The following is a 6,215-nucleotide window of genomic DNA, read 5'->3' on the forward strand; positions in this document are numbered from 1 at the left end:
GCATCCAATAACACTATTTTAATTGTTTAATGGATGCCCCTCACGACCAACACACCCGCACGCACTAAGAAAATCATGCATGGCATAAATAAAGCATGGGACCTTGAAGAGCTCACCTTCTGGTGAGGAAGATGGCTGCAGACAAGCCATAGAGAATGGTACCAAGCTGAGCCACTGGGGCAGGGCAGAGGGGCACACAGATGCAGTGGGAGCACAGGGGGTCCTCGGGGGGGCAATTAGAAAGGCTACTAGCAAACAGCACATTTGAGCAGGAGGAGGAGATTCGCCAGATAGAGATGGGGCAGAGGGGTCACAGGCAGCAGGACCCAGGGACCCAGAGACAGGAATCCTTTGTGTGGAAAGAGAAAAAGCCTGGAAAGTTGGAATAAGAGCGGGCCGTGTGGGTCCCATTTCCTGAAGGGAGTCTCTGCTTTACTTCAGCGCCAAACCTGTGCTACGTGATGCTGACATCGAAGGGCACAGTGGAGCAACCTCAAGGCCAGGATCAGGGCAATGACTTGAGAGCAGTGAGACCCTGAATGCAGAATTTATGAGGTGTCAAAAAAATCAGTGATCAAGAGAAATCATCTTTTAATGCAATATTTAAGAAATTGAAATTACTGCAAAAATCCATGGCCCACTATTCACAATAGTAAAGACACAGAATCAACCCAGGTGGCCATCAGTGGTGGACTGGAAAAAAAAATGTGGTATGTCTACACCGTGGAATACTATGCAGCCATAAAAAATAAAATCATGTCCTTTGCAGCAACACGAATGCAGCTGGTGGCCTTTATCCTAAGCGAATTAACACAGGAACAGAAACCCAAATACCACATGCTCTTACTTATAAGTGGAAGCTAAACACCAAGTACACATGGACATAAAATGGCAACAATAAACCCTGGGGATACAAAAAGAGGAGAGAGAGGGAGGACAAGGGCTGAAAAACTACCTGTTGGTTACTGTTTACTACTTGGGTGACGGGATCATTAGAAGCCCAAACCTCAGCGTCATGCAATATGCCCACGTAACAAACCTGCACAGGTACCCTCTGCATACACAATTTTAAAAAATAATTCATGACGCAGAAAATACCAAATTTTTAAATAAAGGCAGGATCATACATACATCGAAACAGAGTAGAGTGATAATGAAAGTGTAGGGCGATGGGGAACTACAGGCCAAAGGGTACTAAGAAGACTAGGGATCCAATGTACAGCATGAGGACTGTCTCAGTTCATTTGTGTTGCTATAAAGAAATACCTGAGACTGGATTTTTTTTTTTTTTTTTTCAGTATATTTAGTTCAGGGTTCTTCAGGCTGGAAGATCAGGCATCTGCATGTGGAGAGGGCCTCAGGCTGCTTCTCCTCATGGTGGAGGGTAAAGAGAAGCCGGTGTGTGAAGACCACATGCTGAGGGAGGAAGCAAGAGAGCAAGAGGGTGCCATGCACGGTGGCTGGAGCCCAGGAATTTGAGACCAGCCTGGGTAACATGGTGAGCCCCCATCTCTACAAAAAATACAAAAATTAGCCAGGCATGGTGGCATGGACCTGTAGTCCCAGCTGCTTGGGAGGCTGAGGTGGGAGGATGGCTTGAGCACAGGAGACAGAGGTTGCACTGAGCCAAGGCTGCGCCCCCGCACTCCAGTGGGGGCCACGGAGCCAGACCCTGTCTCAAAAATTAAGAAAAAGAAAAAAGAGAGACAGAGCAAGAGGGGAGGGGCCAGGCTCTTCTTCACAAGCAGCTCTTGCAGGAACTAACAGAGCAAGAACCCATTCATTTCTGTAGGACGGCATCAAGCCATTCATGAGGGAGCCATTTCCACTCCCAGGAGCCCTTCCACCAGGCTCCACCTGCAACACTGGGGGTCAAATTCAACAGGAAGGTGGTGGTTTCAACACAAGGCTCATTCACTCCCATGTTGGTGTCCAGCAAACTCTTCTGCCTACAAATCTCTTCTACCTGTTGGAAAGTTAAAACATTTTAAACTTAATATTTCAGTTCAGGAGCTGGAAGCTTGCCTTCTCATTGAGTACTACTCAACGCCCTTTGTCTCTGTTACCTAAGGGTGAGCCATGTGTGTAGGCCAGGGCTGGGCGCCGACCAGAACAGGCTACAGATACCTGTGCATCCTGCCAGAAGCTCATGCTGGACCTCTACAGTGGCCGAACAGTGCTGGCCAGAATAACTGGGCTTATCAAAGGAAGGTGCGTGGGGATGCATCTGATAGTTAATGGCATTAGTGTACATTTCAAGAAAAAGGGAGGAGGCAACTTGAGTGCTCCCATGACTTTCTTCAAAGGCGCAGACCGAAACAAGCCAAGCAGCCGCTGGGCAGGTCCCAGCAGTCAGGGCAGCCAGGCCCTGAGCCCAGGTCCTCCTGGAGAACCGCCCAACATTGACCTGTGAGCAAGGTACCCTCTCATCTATCGCTCCTGACTCCTTCACTTTTTAAGATAATGATCGTTTTGGATAAAATTTCTTACTCTCGGATCCTAGCCAAGAAGTGAACTTATTTTCAGAGTTTAAGAAAGATTTTCAAACATCTCCAATTTGAAAGGTTCCAATTCCAAGTAATTTTAAACAAAACTCTCCATGAGGAACTAAATATTTAAAATGTGTATTTCCATAAAAGTGAATCAGCTCAGTTCTGCAGGCTGAAAATACAACAAGGAGGATGCGGGTTGCAGAAAGCAGAGGGCCACCTAGACCGTGTCTGAGAGACGGGAAGAAAGCGGCTGTCTGCTGTGTACCAGAGGCCTCTAGGGACCCTGGCAGCAGCCCCGTGGCGGGCCACACTTGGGAGCTGATTTGTTTTCAGAACCACCAGCTAAGCCACACAAGCCAGGAGCCTGGTTATCCATTCAAAGACCACAAATGCCTGCTGAAGCAGAACTTAGAGGAAAAGTTCAGAGGGAGGGGTTTCTCTCTTCTCTGACCCTGAAAGAGACCCAATTGTAGCCTGAGGGGCTGGATGGAAAGACTTAGACAAAAATCACAAAACAGAGAGGACAAAAGGTCACACTCAGTGTCTATGGCATGGTAGAAAGCCTGCTTGCTCCAAGTCCAGAAAGCTGCACTGGAACACTGCAACATACCTGCTTATTTCCGAGGTCTACTCTGAGCCTCAGTGTCTTCATCAGGACAAGGCTGGGGCTAGAGGACTGCCCTGACATGCCCTCCCTCCCAACTTTTGCACACTGATTCTGGTTTCCTGACTGTTCCTCCTCTTCCCTCCCAACAAGGCACTCTCCACACAGGGATCTTGCTACAGAATGAATCCTGCCTTGTTACCCGCCTCCTCCAACATCATCACTGATCACTCCCTTTGAGAGCTTACCCCATCAGAAGCACCCCTGCCCACAGGGTCGGCTCCACACTCAGTCCTTTGGGACATGGCCTGGCCTGAGGTCCTGGCCTGAATGCTCATCACAGCAGCCAGACGAGGTGGGAGCAGCTCTTCAATGCCCCCTGCCTGTTCCTGCCTTGCCCTTTCTCTCTGCTTCAACACCCTACCTAGGCTCAAACTGCCAAGTAATAGCAACCACCTCCAAAGGCTGTTGTGAGTAAGGAGTGCCTAAGGGAAGCCACCTGACGCATTGAACACAGTCCCTGGCATGGCCAGTATTATCTGCTTACCTAGAATCACTGTTAGAATTATTATTAGAATTGCCCATCATGGCCAGGCATGGTGGCTCACACTTGCAATCCCAGCATTTTGGAAGGACAAGGCAGACAGATCACTTGAGTCCAAGAATTTAAGACCAGCCTGGGCAACATAGCAAGACCCTGTGTCTACAAAAATTTAAAAATTAGATGGGCATGGCAGCACATGCCTGTAGCCCCAGCTACTGGGGAGGCTGAGGCAGGAGGATTGCTTTAGCCCAGAGGGTCAAGGTTGCAGTGAGTCATGATTGCACCACTGCACTGTAGCCTGGGCAACAGAATGAGACCCAGTCCCCCAAAAAAAAAAAAAAAAAAAAAAATGAATTGCCCACCACACCTACCATCTCCTAAGACTTGTCTTCCCCAGGAAGTCTTATCTCATCGCCCATACCCAGTGCTCCCCTGGTTGGGTTAGGCCTGCTTCCTGGCACTCAAGCTTGCCTCTCATCTTAGGACTCGCCATATTACATTGCAATGTATATATATGTCATCTGCCTGACAAATTTATATCTTTTATCTTTGTTTCCCATACTGCTATCCTACTAGTTACCACTGCATTGATGTTCAAATTTAATGAATGAATAAATGAACACATCTATCTGATAGTGGACACACACATATTAGTTTACTGTCAAGCCTTTTCTTGAAGATATTTGATGATGACGTTAACTCAGCGGCCTGTTCCCACAGGCTTGGAGGCTGTAATTATCACAATAGTTACTCTTTATCCAACCTGTGTCCTCTCTGCTACAGTCTTCACTCATCCCATCTGCCTTCGACCTAAAGCAGAGCCCATAGTTGACTGTCACCACCATCCACACCACCTGGTTGCACTGCCTCTAAGGCTCTCCATCCACCCCAGAACACTGACTGTCTCGCTGCAGCCTGATCCTAACAATTCCCATCAACTTGTTCCAAAATCAGGAGAGTTTGATTTTCTCTACAAATAATATCTCAAACATATGCTTCAGAAGAGAGGCTGGGGTCTGAATTTCCTGACCACGGTTCAGCTGAGCCTCTTGGCTCCATGGCTTTATTTGCTTTCAGTCTATTAGGGACAGTGACATGGGCCAAAACTGCCTCAAAACACTCCTGATGAGCACTGCCCTGCCACTTCGCTGTTCTGGGGTGGACTGAGTACTGGAGCGGTTTCCTGCAGAGAAGGACAGGAGCAGCCTAATACCTTTCAAAATCCTTGATAACCCCTTGACAATGTTCGGCCATCACCCCGACCTCTCCCTCAATTAAGTGACCCTATTTCCTTAATCTTTCTTCAAAAGATCATTTACTCAGCAAGTGGAAAGAAATGTTCACAACACTGGAGAAGGCAAAGAAGGGGCTGGTTCCATCTTAAATGGAGGAAGATGCAGCAGGATTTGTGGGTGGGGTTATTTTCTAGGTGAAGGGAGGGGCTAAACATGAAGATTTTCATTTGCATGTAAATTTCAGTGATGCATACCTCCCGGAGAAAATGCTCAACTTCTCGATCAGTCATGAACTGGCTCCAAAACCGCTGATTTTCATTAGGTGATAAATCAGAAACTTCAGGGCATCCTAGGAGTGCTCCCTAGGAACAAACTTCAAGGAGTAACATTCAAACTAATGAAAAAGAAAATGTGTTTCTCCCTCCCTTTTGAAACGGCAGCGATAACATTGAAAATTAAGAACAGCAATGATAGGAGATTTCCGAAAGCAAAGTACCTTTGAGCAACACAACAGCAAAATGTAATCTACAGAAGCTCAGCCACTCCAACGATTCACACAGTACCTTCATGCCTAGCAGGTGGCAATTCCATCTTGCTTTGGCAAATGAGTCAGTCAGGAGCCAGAAAGAAAAGCTGACTTCTACACCCTGCAGTCTTACAAAGCCAACCAACTAAATCAACAAGGGCTAGTGAATGTTTGTACTTTTCTCTCTCTGCTTTTTTGGGCACCACAAATTCAGAGCAGCTGTGTGCTTCTCCCCGCTCAACCTTTGGCCTACTGGCCAAAGCACATGTAGCCAGCAAACCTGGTGGCTGAGACCTGGCTTTCTCAAGCCCAACTTAGAGGCTTCTCAGAGGTAAAAAATGTGTGCCAATTAAATAAGTCAATCGAGGCCAGGTGCGACGGCTCACACCTGTCATCCCAGCACTTTGGGAGGCTGAGGTTACAGCTTTGTGAGGTGGGAGGATTGCTTGAGCCCAGGAGTTCAAGACCAGCCTGGACAACATGAGGCACTGTCTTTACAAAAAAGTAGAAAACTTAGCTGGGTGTATTGGCACACACCTGTAGTCCCAACTACTCCGAAGGCTGAAGCAGGAAGATCACTTGAGCCCAGGAGTTCAATGCTATAGTGAGCTATGATGATGCCACTGCACGCTAGCCTGGGTGACACAGCAAGACCCTGACTCTCAAAAGGTAATAAGTCAATCAAAATGTGATGTCAGTCTTCACTCCAGAGAAAGAGGCCTTTCTGTTTCTTATGATGTCATGGACACCTATCAATTGTGTATGTGTCTTTACACATTTTCCTTTCATTTCTGATGAGAGTGAAATAACTTCA

At 47.3% G+C, this 6,215-nt stretch overlaps 1 long non-coding RNA gene across 1 annotated transcript; it reads right to left on the reverse strand.

The window, feature by feature from the left end:
* Positions 1–1,538: 1,538 nt before the first annotated feature.
* Positions 1,539–5,816, reverse strand: LOC103876716. The gene is made up of 3 exons (XR_636058.3): positions 5,372–5,816; positions 5,130–5,248; positions 1,539–1,966 (listed from the first exon to the last, which is right to left on the reverse strand). It is a non-coding gene; the product is annotated as an uncharacterized LOC103876716 (long non-coding RNA).
* Between the last annotated feature and the right edge of the window lie 399 nt (positions 5,817–6,215).

This window comes from Papio anubis, chromosome 14, assembly GCF_008728515.1.
Source record: "Papio anubis isolate 15944 chromosome 14, Panubis1.0, whole genome shotgun sequence".
Classification (NCBI taxonomy): domain Eukaryota; kingdom Metazoa; phylum Chordata; class Mammalia; order Primates; family Cercopithecidae; genus Papio; species Papio anubis.